Here is a 26,509-nt window from a genome sequence, read left to right on the forward strand (position 1 = left end):
ATATTTATCTGCATATAAAGCATGAAGTTAACAGAACGTACACTATGATTTAAAAAGCAACACACAATGAACTGTCAAAAGGCTACTCCTACCTACACCCACGTTCAATTGTCTTAAAATTACTCCTATTACAATTTGATTTACATTTTGTAACACTGTTATAAAAACACAGACATACAGCATGTAAAAAGCATCTCTTTTTCCTCCCTCTAGAACCAAATGACGAACGTAACTATTGTTAAATTTTCTTTAGCTAACAAAGTAAATTTACACAATACTTTTCCACATCAAATTCTGGCACTCTAAAGTGCTCTGTTCACGAAGAGAGCTTGCTCAAGGCGGTGCGTAACTGTTGCTTTGACAGACCTGTTGCTACTGATACTTGGAATATATTTGCATAGCCTTTGCCTTGTTAACAAAATATGAGTCTAGACCTTGAGACTCAGTAGCAATACTGTGACATAATAATGCAAAAACAATCTGAGCCACAGCAGCTTTTTTTTCTTTTTTTAATTATTCAGAAGCTGACAGTATTGGAGTGGCCTGATAAAGCCCTACAGGATTTTTATTTCTTTTGACAAACTATTTCTTTGTTTGACACGGCAGTTAAAACTTAGAACACTAAGGATGAATACACCTGGCATCAAGAATTTCTTACAAATGAAATAAGTAACTTTTTCTTTCCTCCTGTCATTCTTATCTAAGCTATCTCATATAAGAGCATGTCTACATTCCTAATTAACTCCCACCTTACACGTTAAACTGTCTGCCCATCACTTGGACAGTGTCACATCTCCCAGCTATATGCTCCTAATTGTCAGAAGGAGAAATATGAGAAGCAGGACACAAGAGGAATGCAAATAACAGCACAAGCGCAGTACGGGCATCACTCAGCTGGAAATTACAGAAGCCACAAAGCTGCTCTCTTCCGTATCTTTGCTTGTACCAGGTCTTATCCTTTTTGAGACAAGGGAACAAGAACTGTGCATAAAATTAAAGATACAATCATATAATGGGTTTAAATGACACGCTAACATTCACTCTTCTATTCTCTATTCCTTTCCTAATAGTTTTTAGCGTGCTCTTCTAACCACCAGTGAACACCGAGCATTAAGTTTTCATAGAACTATGTATTATAAGCCCATTAATGATGGGTCAGCTCATAGCCCATCACTACATAAGCAAACTTAAGATGTTTCTTGCCACTCATCACTTTATACTTAACTATATGTCTTTTCACCTGCCCGCCTTCTGAGGTTTTGCAGTTCTTCAGAATGAGCTTTCACTTTTGCCGTATTAGGTAACTTAGCCTTAACAACCATCAGCGATTACCCCATCAATTCACTGTCTTATTTAGATCATTTAGGAATAAACAGGTTGTTTACCCTGCTCACATACACCTACAGTACTTCACTGGTGAGCTCATGGCATTGAAATGAGATGAGTGTGACCCTTACAGCTAAGACCCTTACAGAAAAAAAACCTACACCAGAAGACTTCTTTGCTTCTACTACCCGTTCTTTACACAAAAGGATTACTTTACCTTGTTAAATCGTACTTGTTACTTCTGAATTTACAAACTCTCTGAAAATATAAGCTCTTCTGTCCTAAATTACAAAGCACTTCCAATCAAAATTAAATCTATATTTACTTCTCATAACATTGTAATCTATTCTTGGAAAGAAAATCATGTACTTAATCCTACCAAAGATTATAAGGTTTATATGCATATTTAAAAGGGAGTATTTTACTAGTTGTCAAATGAAAACCTTAAGAAAGTCCCCTAAGATAACAGACTTTTAGTTACACTGGTAAGCATTAAATTCTGAAGAACTACTGAAGTTATACAAAAGAATGGAATATTAACAACCGTAAGAATGCTTCTGATTTAAAATGTTGTCTTAAAACACAATTTGGCAGCAATTCACTTTCCCAGAGACCTTGACCTTTATTCTAATTTAAAAATTTCTATTTGAGAATGCAATCATAAAAATAGAACTACTTTGTTTAGGAACCATTAACATATTGTTGCTCTGTAGACACCACCTGGTTAGCATCCATGTAGAATCTTACAGGCAATTCTATATTAAATTCTAATTCTGTTATTTCATTTATGAAATATCTTGTAATAAAATCTGGCAAATTTAGCTCCATTTCACCAGTGATGATCTTTTCTGATAATCAGTGTTTCGGTATTGACATTTTTACTTCATAGAAGTCATGAGATGCTGCATTCAAATGGACTTCCTTCCTACACAATGAACATCCAGAAATTGTGCAAATTATCTTTTAACTAAATATAGGAAATAAGAATAATTAATGTTTTTGGTGAAATACCCCAATGTCAACCACCTATATTTTTTTATGTAGAGACTACATGCACAGTCTAGTTACTTGCCACTGCAGATGACAAAGTCTGAAGTTGTAAGTATTTGGAGAAATAAGAGAATATTTAATTGAATAATGTTTGGTCCTGAAAGTACACATGCAATTTTAAATTACTGCTCTGTTTCTCTCTACTGGGAAAATATATCCAATTGAGATTCATTTAAAAACAAAACAAAACAAAACAAAAACCCACTTGTGAAACAAGAAGACATCCAGAGGTAAAACAAAAGAGTCATGTCCACCAAGTGTAAAAGATGACTGAATAGCTACATAATCAACACAATCTGATTTTTTCAAGCAGACAAAATGAACAGCTTAAGTTAAAAAGATACCATATAGGAGAAATAATGTGGAAGTACACAAGTGTGACCGCCAGGCTATCAGAACGGAAGCTGTCGCATAAGTCCATTTAAACTATCACGGAACATGATTCTTAAAAACCCATAAGCAAAAAAGCATTTGTAGTCAAGTTTCTATTAACCTAGAAGAGGCAATGTCAATCTATTTGAATTTGTTGCAAGTACCCCAGTAAAGGATGACAAAGCTCAAAGAAATGACCAAAGAGAAATGTGATGAGTTGAACTGCATCACATATGATATCATGTACCGAAGTGCCAGAAAAAAAAAACCTTGCATGAGCTGGAAGCTCATCATCTGGGCACAACCGTGAGGAAAAGGAACATGAAGTTTATTTGACCATAAAACGAACCGTAAACAGTAGTGCAAACATAGCCATAAAAAAGGAAGCAAAATCCTAGGGCGTACAAGTCAGAAGTCTTTTCATTAGGAATAGAGAAGTATTAATGGTAAGACTTCATCCTGGTACGCCATTACCAGAGCCTTACCTAAAGGAGAGCAACTCAAAGTGGAACTGGCACAGAGAAGCTCTAATAGGATGACTAGAAGAAATGAGAGCTATTATTATGAGATGACAGTATTAAAAAAAAAAAAACAAAACAAAACAAAACACGTTTTGCATACAAAAAAGAAGATCAAGAATAGATGTTAATATTCTCTACCGAGTATTTTGAATGCCAGGGAGAGAAAAGAGCTAATATGTATTAATCAACTATTAGTTAATTTTATTCAGCTAAAATTAAATTAGGTAACTACTTTAACCGGAAATTTAAAGAAAGTTTCATATAATGAAAAATTAGACTCTAGAATAGCTGGAGCACTACATATAGAACTCCTAATTACTTTAAGATAGAGCATAGTGAAGGAGATTAAATTATGCAGTGGCTTGTAATATCAGGCAATTGGATTCAATGATCTAGAAGTCTCTTACAGCATGTTTATATTTGAACAGCTATTGTAATTCTCCATTGTAAAGTTCACCCCAAAAATGTTTACTTAAACTTATCACGACATATACACATTACACTCTTTATATTTACATTTATTTTATATTTATATATACATTTTATTTTACATTTATATTTATATACACTGTATAAATACACTCCAACCTAAGAATAATATACCCCTTAGGTACAAACAATTAATTTTATTTTTAGAAAAAACTAAACTGAATGCATAAATACAACATTGGCACTGAAAAGGCTTCTTTCTCTTAAATTTTCTGACTGATTTTGGGGGATTTTTGAAGCAAATATAACACTGGTATTGACTGGAAACTGCTATTTTCTGACAGCAAACTCAAAAAAGACACTGCTCTCAGATAAAATGATTTTTAGCTTTTTTAAATTCAGAAGAAAGCAACTCTCAAAACCTTTTGCTGCTACAAAAGGATGATTAGGATCCCAAGGTCAACAACTTTTGATCATTACTAAAGGAAAAGTTCAGTATCTATTTTTCCATGGGGAGCAATAAAATAGTCTAAAGGCATTAACTTAATGTGATATAATAGGAGAGTTCTGCAATACTCAAAACAAAACAAAACCAAAACAAAAAAAAAACCAACACAAAAAAAAAACACAAACCAAAAAACAACAAAAAACCAAAACCAACTTACTCCAGTGGTACTTTAACTATATTTCTTTCCAACCAGAAGAAAGGAGAACTGGCTTATCTAAAAAGAACATTTTAACATTCTGCTCCATGGCTTGGGACTTTGTAGGTTGTATTTCTCTATGTTTATGAGCAGTTTTCCATCTGTTTTGCATAGCAGCTGATTCCCAGTTAGACTAGTACTTTGTTTTGTATTACTTGCTTTACTAGAGGCTAAGATCTTATAAGTAAAATAATTACAGGCAATTTCCATGTGAAGCTGAACACCCTTTGAGATGCTAGAAAATACACAGCAACATGATCTTGACAGGCTTCATAAGACAATACAGTCTACTTAGGCATTTATTTAAACTGAAGTTTTCTAACACTGGAATTATGCAAGAATCCATTTGATCCACAAATGTCCAGACTGTTATGGAGAACTTTTTTCTGAGGTGTCATTTTTTTACTTGAGAAGCACAGAATCAGAGAATAATTTGTCAACAGAGACCTCTGGAGGTCTTCTAGTCCAACCCCCTGCTCAGTGCTGGTCTAATTAGATGGGGTTGCTCAAGGCCAGGTCCAGTTGAGCCCTGAACACCTCCAAAGATCAAGATTCCACAAGCTCTCCAGGCAACCTGTTCCAGTACTACCACCCTTATGGCAATTTTTTTCCCTCTAACACCTAATTGGAATTTCCTGCCTTTTAACTCGTGTCCCAGAAACTCCAAAGGACTCCAGCTATATGGCAGCCCTTCAGGCAGGTGAAAAGCTTTAGTGCAAATTGTTCATAAAGTTGGTAAAGGGTTTTAAATTATTTAAGTCTTCAAGAACACTACAGATCACTGATCTTGTTTTTAACTTTTTTTCCAGAATTATAAAGATAAACTTGAAATTAAGATAAAACAACCTTGTCTTTAGCCCAATTATAAAAAAAGAGTACAGTTTAACACACCTCTGAAACATTAATCCTTGGTTGTGTTTTGTCACATAGAAAGTTAAACAATTAGTCCTGAACAATTTACATATTTACTTCAAAGCAGGTTCATTTTCCATATCAGGGTACTTATAGAAGACTCAAAGCTTTTTATGTTGGATTCTTGGCAGGATATGAAGTAATCATTCATCATTACCTCATGACATGAAAAATTTAAGAATCAAACTGTAAATACTAGCTGGTTTACAGCTCAGCATTTTTGCACATTCTCAAAATAACTGATTTTTCAGTTATGATATGGTTTCTCATTGGAAGTGTCAGTAAATGGAGCTTCATTGGTCTCCATTTGCTACAATACTCTTTTAGCAGAAACAATTCATTACTGAGTAGAATAATCCTCACTGGAAGAAAGTTTTATTTTTGTTACTATGCAAATATATTTGTGTTTCTGTTCACAAGCTGGACTACTGACATCAATATAAATACAAATACCAGTACTTCAGGCAAAAAAATTACCGTTTTGAATAAACTTCTCTTTGCCGTGGCAAAACCATGGGTAATCCGTTAACTTCTTCGAAAGACACTAGATGGCTCCACTGGTGTTCCTACAACGTGCTCTGGTAATGTTTCAAATCTCCCATACGGAAATACTAAAGAAATACCCTACTATTTCATTTCAGCAGTATAATGTATTATCTAGAGTATACTCTTCCCTAAGGTGGCATACCATAACACTAAGTATAACTCCATTTGAAAAACTTCTATAAAAGAAACTTAAAAGACACAGTATTTCCAATAACGAAATATCAAATAAAATCAAACAGAATTCAATAGTACCATCCAGCAGAATTTGTTACCGTTAGGACAAGCATACCTCTGCTTGAACTCTGCAAAACACTGCCATGAATTTGGTGCAGTAAATTCCATCCCCACAACATACCTCCTGCAATACCGATGACTTTTGTGTTATATTCACAGTATGGTTAGTAGATTTGTTACAAAGTGTACAGCTCAATTTGATTTATAAAAGTAATCCTCAAGTGATCCCAGAGCTATTGTTCCGTCTTACAAAAGAATCCAGAAACTACTGCCCAAAGAACTTCCTCTGCGAGGCTGATCACTCAACATTCATTCACTTGGACTGACTTCTCCATGTAAAGCAGTTCTGATGCCATACTGCTTTTGTCCATAAAACCAGTGAGTTATCTGAAACATTGATTAATGAATAAAACATTATGGAAGAAGTTATCTGCTAAAAAGATGATCGGAGTGTTCTGGTTCTATTAGATGGGGGCATAAAAGACATGTTCATTTTGTTACAGTTATTTTGCATCATTCTTCTTACAAAGGAGCTGAGCAAATCAATTCAGGCAATGGCTTAAATCATGTCAAAAATATTTTGGGATCTTCTCAAAATATGTTCCTCACCATTTACTCTTATTGCTTGTTTATCTGATAGCACCTCTTTGTGGATCACACTGACAAACACTAAGGTCTTGTCCAAAGTGAAGAAAAGAGAACAGTCAAATGACATTTTGCACAAGGGGCTGGCATGTCTTCAATATATATATGTGTCTTCTTCACACTATATTAACGGATAAATTTTTGTGATAGACAAACAGTTTTCTGAAGCGAGAAGATTTCTGCTGATGATCTTGAGGACCTGAACCAGATATCTCTCATCGCTATAAAGCTGGTACTCCAGCACTCCTTGTCAGAAGCATGTGTGTATGGCAGTGATACGCCAGCGTCTTAGATAGGACAGAAGTGAGCCTTCTGATCACCCTCACTTACTGCGCTTTGGTTTGCATCAGAGTGGCTTCAGGAAGTTATGGTGGAAATTTCTGCAGTTTAAAGAACATCAAACCAGTAATTATAAACAGTCTGTAGCCAAACTGCATGGTAACCCAACAGGATTTTTTCAGGTACCAATCCTGGGCCTGGTACAAGTCATTCTTTTCTATTCTGATGGAACAGTAATATTTAAAGTTCGAGATGGCTCTGAGCTGAAAAACCACAGATGGCAAAATGAGCATAATTCTGAAAAAAAAAAAAACAAAAAAAAAACCAAAACCAACCAACAACCAACCAACCAAAACCACCACCAAAACTGGAGAATTACACCGTTCAACAAAATACCCTATATAAGAAGATGACGCTATTAGGAAAAAAGGCAAATATTTTCACAGTATAATTAGCAAAAGTCTGATAAACAAAATTAAGAGTCAATTATTCCATGCAAGACAGAACTAATTAGGTCTCACCTGAAGCATTGGGCCAAGCTTTACAGACAATGTTTAAAAAGAAAAGTAGTTGACAAACTAAAAGAGATCCAGGGACCAACAAAAAAGGTGGTCAGAAAACATGACTTATACAGAAACACTGGAAGTTGTGCTTTGCTTTGTTTTTCTTTCTAGATAAAAGAAGGCTGGAGGGGATCAGGATGCTTCTGCAAGAGAGCAAGTCAAGGAGTACTTGGCTAAAGTAGCAGCACAGCAGCTCTGAAATAGACATTAGGAGAAATTCTTTAGGTATAAACCGCACAAAATAACCAAGACAGATTATTTTTGCAATTCCTGTTACTTAAGAAGGTTTCTAAGAACAGGAAAGGAAAACACCCTTTAGGAATTCCAGAAGTATATTTGATTTTGCTCTAGATCAGGATAAAGCAACCAGGTAATTTCTTGACATTGTTTAAACCCCATGTTTCTAACATCCACGATTTATTTTCTTTGAATTTCTTTTTGGAATTCATTCAAGGTTGAAGTTGTTTCATTCCTATGTTTGCTCAGGAAATCTGCAGTTAAATTTAAAGTTGGTAACATCTGATTTCATGTCTTAGAAAAAGTGACTGATCAAAGTTTTGCCTATATCATTGCATTCTCACTTCTGTCTTATTTCCTGATACTTCTAAGACTGCATCGAGGGAGTTCTTTCTTTTATACAGATTTCTTTGTGCTAAAAATATAGGCAGAATAGCCCCCTTCACACCCTTATCATCTCCTATCCCTGCAGTCAACTGTCTCCCAAGTATTTCTGAAAGGTAGAGATCATAGCCCCTACTCTTTTCTGTCTATCTATTAGTAAGGTGGTATTCTGCATTGATAAACTAGATTTTGGATAGATAGAAAACCTCCTGCTTGAGTCTGCAAAAGTCATCTATAAAACATATATAAAAACCTCCTCAGAAAAATTACAAGCAACATGTAGATAATTATTTGTTTTCTTTTTTTAAAAGCATATAACATATAAAACTCTCATTTCTTTTTTTTGTGTATTATAGTACATATTGCAAGACTGCTTCCTGAGAACCAAAAGTTATTACCCACAGGACTTAGATCATCCTTGTTTCCTTTCCCACGTGCACAAAAAGTTCATAGCAGTTTTTTCAGAAAATCTTGGCTGGCCAAATATGACAGGAAATGTCACACAAGTTCCTGTAAATTAAAATAATGGTAAGATAAATCTCTAATGTAATCAGGCATAGGCAACTATTGTCCATTTCAAATAAGAAACTGAAAATTTCAGCTCAAAGCCGAACACAGATGTTACCAAAAAAAAAAGTGGGTAATTTCCAGGAGACTCCGGACTGCCCAGAAGAGCCGAGTCTGAAGGGACCAGTGTACGCTTAGAAGCTTTTTCACTGATTGATTTCATGCTGAAGTGGACAGAGGTGTGAAGCCACAGCGCTTTCCATGGCAACTGTTAAGAGATGGCATATATATACTTTTGCTGTAGAGCAAAAACATGAAGCGAGACAGAAATGCACAATCATGCAAACAGTTTTGGTTTTTTGCCTCTAAGTAAAAAAATCCAATCTGTCTTTCACTCAGTATTTCCACCTAGAAGTAGATACCCTGAAGACATACCCTGAGGACACCTCCAAAGCTTTTTCTTGGCTATCGCCGACTTCCCCCAAAATTTTAACTACTGGTGTTGAATGGTCAATCAATATTTAACTTCTGTTCTTTGCTATTTTGCCTGTCATGTTCCACATTTATATCTTTTGCATTAACTTCACCTCTGACTCATATTATTCCTCTTAAACATGTCCTAACCCCTTCAATCGTGAATTATTCAACTCACTTGGCCTTTTGGTATTTTTATGAGTCTCCATTTTTACCAGCAAAACTTGCATATAGTTCTCATCTTCTAGACTTGCTTTTTATACTTCAATTGCTATATTTTTTCAGTTGTCCTCATGTTCCTGAATTTCCTGCTCTCTTCCATATTCTTCCCCACTGCTGCTCCACAAAGAATCAAGGCAATCCTACTGGTATTCTCGAGACATTATAATTTCCATGTTCCCTGAACAATGAATGGGTGTTCACCACAGAAAATATCACTTAAAAAGCTTTTCCTCTTTTCTAGGGGAAAGAAGTCTTGTCTTTTCTTAGGATGCTTATTTCTCGCTATTATTTCTCATTTACCAATGTATAACCCAAATAGTTATGAGCCATGCTTCTTTTCCACTACATCAATACAGATAGAGAACAAATTAAATATATCCATGAACATTACAAATAGATCCTAAGTGATATGAAATCACTAAAGTTTCACAATTCCGCACAAATGAAGATCACTCTCTGAAGCTAATTGCACTTACATCACAGTTTTCCCAAATTGCAACCGAAGTTAGAGGACTGAAACACTGAGTTGTAGATATGACTCAGTTCTTCACAAAAAGCTTTCCCTTACAATACCTCACCAATTGGACCTTAAATAAATAATCACTCGTGTATTTTGCATCTCTAGTTTAATCTAGTTCCTGATGAAATGGTGAATGTTAAGAAAATAAAAAACATCTGAAATTAATTTGTGAATCGCCAGTATTCTTCCGTTACACACTTTGTTCATTTCTGTGACAATGAGAAGAATATACTGTGTCTGAATTACAGATATTCAGTTATAAAGGTTAATGTAGCATACTGAAGGAGATGAATATTCTCAAGCAGATTCATCTTAAAAAGCTAGCATTTGTGATAAACGTACCTGATGGCTTTTGGGAAGGGAATGCTGAGAAAAAAGGAATTACAGCTACAGTGAAACTGTGCAACTATTGCCTGTATAACAACATCATCTGAGCAAGGAAATTACTGTTTTGGGCCTTAAACAAGTATATATCGTACTTAAGGGCAGTTCCTGCACTGAAAATTTCTTCATTCGAGAACTTTATCTACTGATTAAATAAAAACTGCATGCCAGAGATATCCACATTGAAGGTATCTAATTTTTGCAGGTTGTGACAGCCTAAATATGAATTCATTTTGAACAGTTACTTCTGAACTTTTCAAAGTGTTATTCTAATTTCCTTTTTCACAGGAAGTTCTCCAACAATCTTTTCCCTGAATCTTGCACGTGCAGTAGCAAGAGAAAGCCTACAATCACTATTCAGATGCCCCAAAATGACTCTTCCAAGTATTGCCTAAGTATCTGTAAATTATTAGCACTCAGGAAAGGGCAGGAAAAATATTTCATCGTAATTTTAAAGCTGGGTTAACATTAGAATATAATTCTTAAATTTGAGATTTGAAGTAGTTTTCCATCTTTCAAAAGTAGTCAACCTTGTACTCACATTCATCTGTAGAGAAACAACCAGCTAAAAAATAGCTTCAAAATGTGCATATTCCAATGAAGAGAAGACTGTTAGTGATCTCCTCCATGAAACACAGCAGCATAAACAAGTGACCTGTCCCCTATAAAATTTCTTTAAAAAGAATATTGAAAGGATCACACAGGAAAACAACCATGTTTTTTGATGTTTCAAACTTCAAAGTGTGGGTTCTCTTATGTCACGGCAGTGTGTACACAGTTCAGAGCGAACATTCAGACAGATGCAAACAAAATGCGTGCACAGGAGTAAGCAACGAGGCTGCTCTTGCTTCTGGAAGACTTGATGTCTCCTTCATACAGTAGCTTAGGCAATAAAATCCTTTCTCCCTCTTTAATTTCCTACTTGTCTTTCCCAAAGAAACTGGAAGCATCTCATGCAGTTTGCTTTCTCTTCCAGAATCAAATATAGTTTTTGTCCTTTTTTTTTTTTTTTCCAATGGTCCTCAAATCCTGTCACCTCCTAGGCAGTCTTTCTGTTCAGTCCCTTGGGCAAACAAATCCCTTCTTTGTCAGTCCTCACAACTACTTTTTTCTACCCCATACGTTTCAACAATTTTCTCAGTCACTACCCTGCAAGAAGAAAATGTTTGTCTGCATTAACTTAGTATGGTCACTAAAACAGGGGTTGGCAAAAGACAGCAGAGCCTCCGACGTGCCGTGTCTGCTGTCAGATTCCCCAGCACCCAGAACAGACATCAAATTACAGGAGATAGCAGTGAGGGCTGTCAAAGGCTCCACACGTGGCCAATACAAGAACTAGAAGCAGAATATGCAAAAGTCTTTTTCCCCTCCATGGCTGCTCATGTGACGGCTGTTCAACGGGAATTACCTGAAAACCATATTATAACTGTATGACACACACAATGAGTAAAAAATGCAGGTGGTTGATACTTTAAGATCAAGCAGCTCTTGCTTACTTGGAAAATTGGGATGTGGCTGCCAAAGTTAGGGAACTTTAGTTTACAACCACGACCATTTATGCAATATATTAAAGTTGGCCTATTATAACAAAGATCAGGGACTTCAAGAGAAGCACTTTTGCAGGAAACAACCTATGGCAAAAGCTGACAATATTTCCACTACTGATCTAAAGAACACAAGATCATTAATAAAGTGCAGGAACAGAAAAATCTTCTTATATAAAACAGCATTCCCTTCAACCAAATCTACAGTAAAGCAAAATGTACAAACAAGCATTTTGTAACTTTTGTAGGCGAGCAACTTAAACTTTATGTGCAAATACGCAGTGCATATTACCAAGCCCCCAGGAGAAGATCATCAAAATGACACCGAAGGAAAAGGTGTCTGGTGTAGGTTCTGGCTGTACACAATGGCACTTCTGATTGCCAGAACACAGACGCTATCAGATCCTATAGCACCCTCTTATGCAGCTGTTCTGTCACACGCTGTCTGTAGTGCATGCAAACACGCTGAAGCCTAGGTGTTGCTGAAGTTTAAATTTTTGGGGAAAAAGCCAGCAACAGAAGCCTCTACCGTAATTTCTCTGTGTTTGTTTTTGCCAAGCCCCCCCACCCCGCATTTTCCTCCACACCCCCTACATCTCCCCATTTCTCTCTACCTTAAGCCTTCAGCCCCTTTCTACATCCTACTGAAGCTACCAGACTGACCTGCGAGCATGACTCAGCTGTAATTAGATTAAATTCTAATAAAGGCTCATGCATTTGACAAGGCAGCCTAGCTTAACCCCTGCCTCTCAAATACATGTGTACAGCAAGCAGTCGATCTGCAGTGTGGCTCAATAGTATGTTTTGTGAACTTCAAGTGCAATAAGTCATATTTTTATGCTGTTGTTTTTGGAAAGCTACATTTAGTAAGTTATAAAAAAGATCTCTTCCCTCATTTCTACATTGAGAAAGAATCCTAATTGGCCAGAACCAGTCATAAAAATTTAACCATGTTTCTGAAAACACGAGTGCCAAAGGGTAATGCATCGCTAATGGTTGCCAGTGGAATAAATAGCAGTTCTGACGTCAAAACTTTGTTACACTCCAATAACTGGCTCACTTGGGGTTTCAGGTACAGCAAGTTACATGTCAGCTTTAAATAAAGTTATAAAAATAGAATACATGGTGAACCATATTGTCACTATGCAACCCGAAACTACATGATTTATGTCTAATAAAATGTTAACAAAGGTGATAGATGGTATAAAAATAGTATTTTCTACCTCATAATATCCTCTTAGTTGGATTTGAGAGGACAAACCAAGGCAGATACTATTTCTCTTTCGTTTTTCAAAACGTATGGCCAAAACCAGAGTAAGCAATTTCAAGTGAAAGTGACATTTTTTAAACATTTATAGTACCTTCACCCAAAAAACAGAGACTAGTAAAATTCAAGTTGTAAAAATCTGCATTACGATAGATCTTTGATTCCCTCTCTAATAAACACATAAAGTAGCAAGTGGCTTTCCCTTGCCTTTCAACTCCTTCTACAGAGCAACTATTTAACAAAATACTCTCTTCGCATTTAATTTTGTAAAAGACGCATATCATGGGCCGTGCTTGTATAACGAACAGTTTAGAGGTTCAGTGATGCAGCCACCCAGACAATGGCCGAAACTATGGTGCATGTGTGGAGCTTAGTGGTTCAATCCTTCCAGCTATGCCTATGTACAAATGGAGGTTTAGCTGTGCAAACTATGGTTGCATCCACAGAGACGGGAATGGACGATGCTCTTAAGGTAACACACAAGACAGACTGATCTGAGAGCAGGTTCCCCAAACTGTTATCTGGGATCCCACATAGATAAGACTAGACCATCCTAATCACATGTTAGCATTAAACGTTACTAGTCTTTTCCCTTCTAAATCGAAGCCTGATCGTACAAGCTTGCCAAAATATAACTATAAATGATAACATGTTCCATTTCAGGACAGCTGAAATGCTGAGGGACTTCCACAAAAGAGGTCATATCATGTCCAAAAGTGAGGTTAGAAGAAATATGCTGTTTTGCCAAAATTTTATTATCATTTAATTGAACACATCCAGCAGCTCACAGTTCTGGAGCTGGAACTTGAAGTGTGATGACAGTATGAGCTGCAGCTATGATGAGGATTTGGAGGGAGGTAAAAGCTGTCCAGCAATTAAACCCTCTACTCTGTCATTGGGTACAAAATGTACATTTTCCTGAATATTGCTAAGGAGGAGACTGCAGGTCCCCTAAGCCTTGCCCTGAGATTTGTCTCTGGAGATGTGCTTTTCAAACATGGCTGCACGGGGTCATCCTCCTTTGGTCAGGTTATAAACCTCTGAAAACTGCAGTTTCCTAATGGCGTAGATGGTTCAGCTGTGGCTTACAAAGGGCTTAAACTGGCGGAGGGGGCGGGAGGATTGATCTTCCCTGAACATACTCTGAACTAGAAGCGCGAAGGATATTTCTTGCTGTTACTCCTCACAGAGGTCGGGGGTCCATGGTGCCACCCAAACAGAGTAAGGAGGCTGGTCCTGAGATGGTGCTCCCCCTCTTCCCTTCAGCAGGCAGCTTGGGCAGAGCCTGTCAACTGTTCACATAGTCGCTAATACATCTCTTTCACTGGAATAGCAAGTCTTGTTCATCTCAAATGATTTCTGTCTTGAGCACCTGTTTAAGTATTCCTGGGAGAACAGGCATTATTTCCATTTCAGAGATCAGAATGTGAGCTGAGAAATTTAAATACTTGTACCATGCTCTGCATGTCTGCAAATATACACACAAACTTTTGTTCACAATTAAAAAAATGCTCAAGATGTTGCTTCAAGAAAGCATGCAGCCAAAATACATCCAGTTCGTCTGTAGCCCCTGTAGAGTTTACCAATTTTTGTTATAAAGTTTAAGAAACAGAGTCTTAGACTCAGCATATGTGATCATTTACACAATAATTCAGATGATACTGAATAATAATTAAAATTGTAACAATATTAGCATTTAACATGTTCCTTTCAAAACGAAAAAGCATTAGGACAGTTAGCACCAATCTGAAGGAAAAAAAAAAATTACAGGAAAAAACATGCCAAAAGAAATTCTTACATATTGATTATCATGAGTATCCAAGGTGTGGAAAAAAACAGCTTACTACATATACTTCAAAGTTTTCATTGCTGAGTTGTCTACTACATTTTCAGTACTTGATCCTGATTGGAAGAAAGGTACTGGAAGCAAAAACTGCCTGCAAGTATCTGTTAAATAGTAAATTATACCCTATTTATATATTGCAAGCATCTTTTTTTCAGCTGCAAAACAGCTCTAATTTTCCAGTAGGTTTTTCCCTCCAGTGAATAGCAGCAAATGCTAAAAAGGAAAAAAAAAGAACAAAAAGCAACATGCAACAACTGCCCTTTCAAACTACAATGGACTATGAACACTAAATTTCTTTTACAAAGATAGGGCAGCTTTTAATCCTTTCAATAAAGGTGACTTTTTTACTTGCCGTATTCATTTAAATTGCAGCGCACGTAAGTTTCTAATGTTTTATTTTCTGACACTGTAGAATAACCATTACATTTTAAACGCACCATTGTTCAAAAACACAGACCTAGTTTGGTTTGGTTTGCTTTGCTTTGGCTTTTCTTTTTTTTTTTTTTTTCCTAATATCAGCTGGTGCACTTGTCTAGGCTGGCAAAAGGAAATTCATCTCAAGAGGGAATGAGTGTTTCAGTCACAGGTTTTTATGAAGAACAAACAGCCGGAGTGGTGACAGGACCATCTAAGGCTGAGCTTGCCAGAGGCAATGGTGAAGCAATGCACATTTGCTGCCTTGACTATGTCCCCATTTTTATCAGTATCTCTAATCTTGTGCTGCGTTGAGATGTCTACCTTTTGTCTTCCCACTAGGAAATACAAGTTTAAACCCTTTCTTATAGGACAGAGGCGGCAAAATATCCTGTCACTATGAATAACATTCCAAACTCTTCACTTGTTTAAAAGCCATTAAACAATTACCATTAGAGAGGACAGAGGAAAGAACTCTAGAGCAGTACATGGGCAGGAGAGGCATCGGTCCCCGCAGCCTTGATGGCTTCCCTCCTTGCGAAGGACTGAGTGGGCAGCTCTACAGGGTACGCGTCCTTCCACTGCCCAATTACTCACATCTTTCATGCCACTGTGCGATGCTCTCTTGCCAGCACCTGATGTGGCCCAGCAAGGAAGCCATACTGTCGCTTCTTGCGAACAACACGTGACTCGAGTCAGAGTTTGGCAATTTCAATCCTTTCAACTCTCCCCGAGTACTTTCCAACAAAAGCCAAAGACAGCATGTAACAACCTGGGACAATCCTTGATTCACTAGTGCAAGGCAAACACTCAATCCAAAATAAAAACGTATCTTAAAACTCTAGATGACTCCATAAACCAGACAATAAACCAAAATAAACAACATAGAAGTTGACAGAACATCAACATGCCGAACTAAGATACAGTCCCTCGCCAAGCTGCTCCACTTCAGTCTGAGTTCAAGCAAGACCTTATGCACCTAGTCCATCTTCTGCTCAGCACATAAACTTACACAAAATAAGGCAGGTTTATTTTGAATATACTAAATAAGAAAACCTTCCCAGTAGCGTCTGCAAGGGGTTACAAGATTCTGTGGACAACTTCAAGACTTTTCCAGCTTTTCCATGTGATACATGCCTAGTCTTATACCACAAATACAAGAGTTCTTTCACTTAGGATAGTGGGTCATCCCAGATATATAACCACTTTTAACTATAATTAGCAACTACAGTACTGTTTTTATGGATGGGAGGCATTCTTCCTATCATTAACTTTCTCTTTAATGGAACTAAAAATTTAAGTGGACATCACAGGTGCCAATCATATACTTTTCAAAAAGAAACAAAAAATGCCATCTATCAGTTTTGAGACCTTCACTTTGCTTTCAAAGTTCTTTATTTTTTAATACTTACAATACTTAGGAATAATTTTAATTTCATTTCATTTTTTAATGTTAAATCTAAGAGAATTTTCCCTAAATAGGGGAAAAAACCTATTAATTGTGTTAATAAGGCATCCACATTTCACTACACTATTTTATCACATTAGCTTTAAGACAAAAGTTCTTATATTTTACATATGCATCCCACATCCAAGAATTCCCCTTATGTTTCTAATAATTTTTTCACGTAAAAGAAAATACCCTTTAAAGAAAATATTGACCAAGTTTTCAATACATCAACACATCCTCTCTATCAATGTAGACATTTAATCATAAATGTATTCTAATCTTAAAAGTCAAACAGAGTGGAGATGTACAAACCTTTGTATGTATTTTAGAGTCCTTACTTTTAGGATGAAATAGAAAAAACACACTATTGAATACTCACAAGTATCAGAGCTCCGACAATACATAAAGATATGAAGTATAGCCCACACCTCTGTAATACTTCAGGATAGATGATGACCTTCATTAACCCGTGGAAGTTCATATGCTCAATTCCAGCACTTTGCTTAGGTTTTTTTCAAGGTCATAATCCAAAAAATTCTTTACATCTTTTATCTAACAGCTTCAAATGCTATGCAAAGAGAGGGAGAAAGATGTCTGACCCAATTATAAATAGGATACAGGCAAGACAGTACCAAATATAAAGGGTAATTCACTGATCTCTTGCTTCCTCACTGAGGAGGAAACAGACTTAAGGGACAGGGGGCATAAAAAGATAATATGAAAGATTTGAAAGGATTGCTTCTAAAATTAACAATAAATTTAAATCCATGTCTGTCCAGGCAACCTATTCCATGTTTCAATGTTTCAGTTTTTATTTTGGTTATTTGCTCTGAGCAAAAATAACATTACAATCTTAATTAAATGCTTATAAGGTAATTACTTTCCAAAGTATAGAATTTATAAAGTTTTAGTACTGCATCTTCAGAAGACCTTAAAGAGGAAAAAAAAAAAAAAGTAATTAAAGACAGTATCTACAGCATGCAAAGTGTTTTTAAAATCAAGAAACATTAGGAAAAACACGGAAAGTTACTTTTTTTGTGCTTTACCACTCTGAATGCCAGTGCCCAGACACAAAGAATAATGAGTAATTCCTTATAACGCAAACAAGAAGGGAGATCAGAACTTGGTGAAGAAATAAAGACTTAATAGCACCCTCTCTCCTTGCACTGTTTTCATGGCTTATACAGAAAGGACAAAAAACTTGGAACAACAAATTGAAAGATCAAGTTTAAAGAAAACTGAGAAAGGTTAACTTCAAATTCAGATGAAGAAATCAAGTGGCCAGACTCAAAAGACGGATTAAGTACTCAGGCAATGAAGGAAGATCTTGATTAATAAGTTCAACGTGAAATTCGGTTTTCTGCATCCTGCTTTTCTTCTGTAATTGCTTGTGTTGTTGGAAATCTCTATTATACCCTAATTTTCTAAGATACAATTTTCTGAGACAGGTGAAGAAGTCTAGCTGTTCCATTTCTAAGTGGCAACCCTAAGTGCCTTGCAATTTTTGTCAAAGCAATACACTCCCCATGCAAGTTCAGGCCCTCAAGGTCTGAAAGTTTGATTTGAGTCTGTTAACGTGAGCACTGGGTTTGTGGAAAGAAGGCTTTCTTAGCAAGGAAGAGGAAAATAGAGGAAGATGCTCGTGATTCGTTGAACCTAAAAGACTCCTAAAACTCTCAAACAAAAGACATGACTGACAACAGTATTTTTCTGCTGCAGAACAGCCTAATAAAGGTACAATTTTGTTCATGCTGAAGATCAGTGCCTGATTCTGGTGTAAATTCATCTAGGACCACTGAAACTGCATAAATACACAGTAATAAGCCCATGCTTAATGCTCCTTTCCCAACCTCCAATAAACATAAAGTGCAACAGAATACTCTACTACAGAAGTTTATCTGTGAGGGATAAAGACAACGCAACAATGAAAGCTCCTAGAGTAAGCTGCCGGAAGGCATTCATTCTATAATTATGAGCCATAGCATAGACCAAAGAACAGACCAAACCTTGCGACCAAAGTTCCTGTTGACTTCTCTCAAACAGAAACAGGGTGAGCCAAGTGATCTAGCTAAGAGAAAACCCCTTTTACTCCTAACTATATTCAGCATTTTTGCATAACATCAGAAGGATGTAGCTGTACTTTGCTACACATTCACTTAATACAAAAACAAATTATTCAACATATTGAAAATATACTATTTGAAATGTGTTTTTACTACAAAATCACATCATGCATCATCATGATACATTCAGAAGACGATGTGACATGATCATATAAACTGCATACCCAAACTCTTTTAAGTACTAATTGCAGCATGCAAGCTTTAATAGACATTTTCAGTTTATTTAGTATACTGCACAACATGCATCACAAACAATTTATGTACCTTCTGTTTGAGCCACAAGAACGATTTTAGAAAAATAACGATTGCAATCAGAGGACATTTAACTGCTATAGTTTCAGCTTCTTTCCTTCTCTTAACTAAAAAGAAAACCAAAATACCTACTAGTTTAGCATTTAAACCATCCAGTCTTGCAATAACTGTATAGCCTTCAAAAATCTTTAAAATTAATCAGAAATAGATTATGTATTTCCAGAAAAAAGTGTGAAGAAATCACATTAACTTCAGTCTAGTTTAGGAATAACGATGGTTGTCATTTTGACCTGTAGACTCTCCACTGTTTAGTTCAAGAATATTAAGACATTCATGCCATTACATGTATCTCCTAAATCAAAGGAAATTCAAATAGTTTGCAGCATTGCAGATCAAAGCTCACATGCATGAAATCCCAGCCTTATAAAGGTTGGCGATAGGCTAGTACAAGTACAACAAGTCATCTACATGCCACCTAAACTTTCAGCAGAAAAGACTTAAGCGTTATAAGAGCCTGTAGAAGCACAGGAGTAAACTCAGCACTGAGCGATAGGACAAGAGGAAATGGCCTCAGGTTGCACCAGGGGAAGTTTAGGTTGTATATTAGGAAAAGTTTCTTCACCGAAAGGGTAGTCAGGCAGTGGAACAGGCTGCCCAGGGAAGTGGTTGAATCCCCATCCCTGGAGGTATTTAAAAGACGGGTAGATGTGGTGCTTGGGGACATGGTTTAGTGGTGGACTTGGCGGTGCTACGTTAATGGTTGGACTTAATGATCTTAAAGGTCTTTTCCAACCTAAACGATTCTATCATTCTATGATTCCATGATTGCAAAAAATCAGTATTTGTAATCAAATTATATAATTACTACCATATGAAATCTGTGAGGAAAGTTTTGGAGTGAGAAAGAAGTATCTGTCAAAGTTTTGTTCAGAAAAACAGGAATTGCCTGAGTATAAGGGGGGTGTGGTTTAAAACATTACAATATATCCCATCATTTCACATTCAACAAAGTTTTGTCTCCTTAGAAGGCATTAGCTATCATTAGTTAAATGTTTATAAAAGATTTATCTTATTTGTAAGGATCTTGAGGTTTAAAAGGAACATGCAAACAACACAAGAAACTATACTCTTTTAGACAGAAGCCTTCAACACGGTCATGGAAATGGCTGGTTTTGTTGCTCTTCTAGTCCTGCAATATTTGAAGATATAATGCCTTCCTGCTCAATGACAACCTCCAGAGAGACTTAACAGGAAAAAAAAAAATAAACAAAAAAAACCCCAAAAAAACCCCGACAAACTTAAAAATGATATATTAAGACTGATATCCATTGAGTAAATGTTCTTGAGAAAAACCCATACAGCAACATTTGATAAATTGAGTAATCACTGCATTAAATACAAAGAGGAAAGTTTAGGTTCTACATAAAATTACAACAGAAAAATCATTATTTGAATTGGCTCTTTGTATTTCTTACAATAAAACAAATTTTTATAATAGCAAGTACAACCAATAAAATAATACTTATTTTGACTTCTGTAATTCATTTTCTTTGTTCATCAGCATCAATTGCTCTACAGGCTCCTGCTGTTTATTGTCCTGGTCGATTTTAAGCCCTTAGGTGACTTGTTAGCAAATGATTTGGAAATAAAAAGTGACGCAAAAAGCTGCGTAAATCCTTATTAATCATTAACTCACTCTACCTTCAAGCCACCTGCAGTACCTCTTAAAGTTGATTATGGGACAGAAAGACGTCAGAAAGCCAAAACACTGAGAACATTCTGGTTCTAGTTAAAGGGTGCACATTTTTTCATATAAAGCTCTATCGAAATTGTCATTCAAGCTTAAAATATTCAAAGAGTTTGACTAAGTGTTTTAGAGATGTGTTAAACCTATAGTAGGTTGTGACTGGATTGAGCATTGCAGCAGGGAAGAACAAGCAAAATAAAAAAGAAAAAATCTTTTATAAGGTAAGTCCAAAAATGAAGAAAACCCCACTAGTTTAAGAACTGCCTTCCTCATTCTGAACGTTGTTGACTTAGACTATGACCTAAACTAATAAAGGTCTACTTAACTTTTTTCTTTAAATCGTGGCATTCTAAAACAAAGTAAAATGTAAATATCCAGTCTCCTCCTACCTGCACAGAAAACCCTCCAAGACCACACACTACTTTAGAGAGGGGCTTTGCTTCCTAATACAGCAACACTTACTAAGAAGCACTGAACCTTGAACCACAATTCTTTTTCTCCAAATCTTAGCATAGGTGGTCAAGAAACAAAGTACCAAGCTGTCATTCACTTGCAATTTTACTTTTACACAGGAACCTTAAAAAAATCCCCCCAAAACCTCAAAGAAAGAAAAACACTCTTGGGATTTGCTGTTTGAAAAAATAGTTTTCAACTTATCATAAAGTTGTTTAATATTTACAGCACAGATTTGGTTTTTTGTTGTTTTTTGTGGGTTTTTTTGTTTGTTTTGGTTTGTTTTTTTTTTTTTTAACATGGACATATTCAAAACAGCTTCAACTCAGTCATAATGTTTTGATGATTTGCCAGCATTTAAGATCACAATACAGCAGATATTTTTAAAAGCAATAGAAGAATTCAGCTGAGTCCAGCTTCACCTCTAACAAGTATAACGCTCTCTGCTGAGTTTAAGCAAAGTTGTCAATGACACAGTTGACTTAAATTAATCTTAAGAGATCATTTCAGTAATTGATGCGTTATGCAGGTTATAGCATTTCTCCTCTGCAATAGCTTTTTAGAGACAAAAATATGAATTACAACTCACATTTGTCAAAGGCAATTTAAACTTTTCAGTACTAAGAGTATTAGAAATTACACTCATTTTATAAATGAAAAATGGAATTAAACTCTTCATGAAATATATCAGAAATGGTCTTCCACATATTTATTAAGATACGATCTGCATCCTCACATTTAATTGCTTTATGGGAATCCATACTCTTACAGTAAAGTTTCCTGTAAGGAGGAAAAAAAAAAAAAAGACAAAAAAAAAAAGACTACAACAAATGTAGAAGGACATGAAAATTGGACAAAGGCTGTATGTTTATGTAGTAAGAGAGTTCTGGGCCATTTTCATATAGCGCCAAGAGCAATACTTGTAGTAAACTATACAATCCCCATACTAACAAAAATAGGGAATTGGTAAAAACCTTTTGGTACCAGAAGGAAGCATTCCAACAATATTTGACTTCAGGTGTCTCAGCTCCTGAGATAGCCTCAGAGGTTTTGGAGGAATGACAGTGAATGGTGCATTAACAGGTTATTCTTCATGGAAGGAATAAAATTGTCTAAAAATACTTTTTAACACTGATATCCTAGATCAATGGCTAGACAGTGCTATTCTGCAATCTAAGACTTTAGGCAAAACTACTCATGATCCTGATGGCAGTGAGAAAGACAAGCAGCAGACAAGAAATCTCAGGATTCAGGAAAGACCTCAGCCTGTTTAGGAAACGGGTAAGCAGGAGGCCTTGGGAGGTTCTCCTGACACACAAAGGAACTCAGGACAATGGGTCAATTCCCATGAGCAATCTCTGTAAAGTGCAAGGCAATCCATCCCCATCTGAAAGAGAGGAAAGAAAGAAAGAAGAAAAAAAAAAAAAAGCTGCCACAGCAAGAGGCCAGCTTAGCTAAACAGGGAAATCCTGACAATGCCAAGAAAAGGAATGCCAAGAGAGAGAAGCAGGACAAGCTACCAGGGAGTATAAAGCCAGAAATCCTGAGCTGGATTGCACTGGGCTAGAATTAGGAACACCTAAATCTGTCCGATGCTAAAACTGGGAAGGGATACGTCATGAAGACACAGAAGACTGGAGAATGGCACAGGTGACCTAGCAATAAGTTTCACTGAAAAGGCTGAGGTAGTAAAAACCTTTGCCTAAGTATTTACTGGCCAAATCTGCTTCAAGTGCCCACTATCAAAGACTAGGAGGGAAACATGCCAACAGCACGGTACAGGAGGACCAAGCAAGATGGTCACATACAGCAGCTGGACACGTACAAGGCTAAGGGATCAGATGACGCATATCTGAAAGTGTCGAGACAGCTGGCTGATGCTATCATGAACCCACTCTGTCAGCTTTAAGACATTGTGGTGATCGGATCCCTGATGACTGGAAAAAGGTCAGTGCCATGATAGCCTCAAAAAACCATCAGGAAGGATCGTCCAGAGAACTACAGGCTGGCAGACCACACCTTCATCACTGTGGAAATTACACAGTAAGTCCTCATGGAAACCATTCCCCAGCATCTGGAGAGCAAGATGAGAACAGACAACATAGATTTATTGAAGGAAAAACACTCCCGACCAACCTAATTGCTTTCTGAGACAAAGTAACTGGCTCCGTAGATAACAGGTAAACAGTAGATTTAATTTGATTTTAATTTTGATTTTTTTCCTCTATTACCTTTATAGCCAAAATGAAAGGCACAAACTGAACGTATGAGCAAAAAGCTGGATTCGAAGGCTATTGGTACAATGGATCAACGTGTGACTTGCATCTGAAGTCTAACAGGAGAGAAGAGCTTCCTTCCAGAGGGAAAGCCCTGCCAGAGGAATGTAATTTTGAGTTGAAAACTTAAGTAAGGTTCAGTAATTACAGTGTGTACACTACATATGTGGCTGCAGAATGAAGGGATAAATGCATTTTTGTGAACCATAATTTTATTACATATTAATCTCTTTCTAATAAACTTGCAACACTGACTCATTGAGAAGCTTCCAGACTGGCACCCAAATATTGACTTTCCTTTCTGAGGTTACACTTGGAGAGAGGAGAGGACAAAACATTTTTAGTTCTGCACACTTCTATTTCTCAGTGTTTAATATCTTATTAACTATGAGAATTAAAAATGGAAACACGTCCCTTTGAGAAGTTCCCCTTATTATACAATGAGATTCAGTTCTTGTTTCTAGCCTTAGTAAGATAAAGGTCTTTGAGCCATGAAATCATTGCACAGAAAAAGAAGTATAGAATTTTAAAAAGGTTTTAGAATTCAGTACAATTTTGTTTTATTCATATTTCTTGCTGCAATATATCTGAATTTATAATAAACTAGTGTCTCAAGCAAACGGCTATGAAAAAGGACATCAAATTAATATCAAAAGCCTATAGCAGCTTCTTTTTCAGTCCATTTGTTATCTGCAAAATATCCAAAGAAACAGAATTCAAGGTTTCCTTTGGACATAGCTTTGATGCCCTGTCCATCAGGTACAGGACTATGCAAAACAAATGAACAGATGAGACCAAGAATACCAGCATCTTCCATACCTGCTGCTTATTCCACTAAATTGCCCACAAACCTGTAGTACTACAAATACATGCAAACAGCAATATGGAAATTCTCTATCTCAAGAACGATGTGAAAGGTCTCATCTACTTTGTACTGTAAAGAAATATTAAAAACAGATCAAAGACTGGTCAACAGTTTCATGATTGGTCGTATAATTTCTCACTATTACCAGTCATTTTAGTTAATACTATTGTTAATCTATTTGGATGTTGATAAAAAGGTTATTTTGAAGGCAAAAGAGAAAAATATTTTAATTACGCATGTTATTTTCAGAAATCTAAAATTTTTTCCATGGCACAGTGTGCTTTCCAAACATGCAGAAATGAGATTGTTCATACAACACAAATCATAAACCACAATACAAAAATCCTACGTTAAACATACTGTAAAAATAATCCCATTTGTCAGGTTCCCCTCATTACCATGATAAAGAATACCACACTATCATTAACTTTCATACTCAGTCTTTCCTTAACTTCGAGTTTTGACACGTAATAGATTCATCTTGGAAACAATAACTCTCTGCATAAGAAGAAAATTTCACGCTATACATAGAACTTTTTGTTTGCTTCAACTAAGAAGTTGCCCTTTATACTCTTGGGGCCAATATCCACAACACTCTCCATATTCCCTCTAGGTGAAATGAGCTTTCCTGCAGCATGAAGTTTCACAAAGTGACAGCACTGATTATTCAAAATGGGCACACATTTTTAGTCCTGCTAGTTGGAAAAGTAGCAAGCTGCACATTCAATTCTGTTGTGACACAGAATTTTTTGTGGGTTCGTTTTTGGTCATTTTAGAAGATGAAAAGGTACCAGCATAATTTCATACAACATTAGTTCTTGGATTAAATATTACTAAGTGCCAGAAGGTCATATCTTAATATTGGGCTCACCAAGTGTTAACATCCCACTTCTTTTGAGAAACGCAGACTGTGGGAAGGGTTGAATTCATGTACGCATGCTCTTCTGCTCCATACTTGGACAGCCACACGTCGCTCCACCTTAACCTAGACTGCATTGCAAGGAATCAAAATTCATTCTGATGCTCAGTCAACTGAATGAGATTCTTGCCTTGTCATTTGCAACAAATCAGTCTGTTCATTAGGAACAGCTAGTAGTCATGAATGAGATGAAGGAGGATGAACTACTTCCTTAAACTGATGGAAAAGATGATCACATGCAGCACATGTCTTCGGAAAGGGTGGGAAGAGACAATGCAGAAGTGGATTAAGCCTTCCCTGGTAACAGAAGAGCTGGCATTTTAACAGCTACTCTCGCAGTTTCACAGGAATTGGTTCTTAGTTTCTTTCAAGGGGCAAAGGTGCAGGTTTTCTGGTCCCCATGTAATCATTGGAATAAAAAAAAAAAAAAAAAAGGGTGCTTTCCCAGAGATAAAGACGCAATGGCTTGGGGGAAGGGAGTGCTGCTTATCCTCCTCTTTCCCTTCCCAGCCTAACAGGCAGCACAGATCACGTTGAAGCTGAACAGCCAATCTGGACATCATTACCAGAAAGAATTTGGTTCTGTTTTCCTGACTTACATTTCAAAATTTAAGTTTCATCAGGCTCTAACTTCTCTTGATCAATGTAAGACTGAATAGTAAATGACAGCAATATTACAGATTGTTTCTGCTGTTGAGACATGACATTTGTATTATTTCTTATAAATCTGTGTGCTTCAAAAGTTAAGGCCACTTACTAGTCAATATTGGTCTCAAACACTTGCACCATCCAGTGGTGACAAGGCCACAGGTAACTTCCAAGTTAGACGTTTTCTCCATCGAGGTTTTACCCAGAAATTCTCTGAAATATCTCTATTCAAATCTCTGTTGCTTGATCAAGCCAAGTTGCTGTATTTTTCAGGCATCCAAACACAAAGCCAGCAATTAACTGTCTGATTTTACTTTCAGTCCTTTGAATATTCTGCACAACACTTGGCACAGCTGAGTCACAACGGCCAAAATCAAATTAAAATGCAAATGATGT

At 36.5% G+C, this 26,509-nt stretch overlaps 1 protein-coding gene across 2 annotated transcripts in view; it reads right to left on the minus strand.

The window, feature by feature from the left end:
* The window catches only part of METTL15 (methyltransferase 15, mitochondrial 12S rRNA N4-cytidine), a gene marked incomplete at its 3' end in the record, with an annotated part of 96,053 nt that overhangs the window by 18,827 nt on the left and 50,717 nt on the right, over nucleotides 1-26,509 (minus strand). The window lies entirely within an intron of this gene.

This window comes from Platalea leucorodia, assembly GCF_965183815.1.
Source record: "Platalea leucorodia genome assembly, chromosome: 7".
In the NCBI taxonomy this organism is placed as follows: Eukaryota; Metazoa; Chordata; class Aves; order Pelecaniformes; family Threskiornithidae; genus Platalea; species Platalea leucorodia.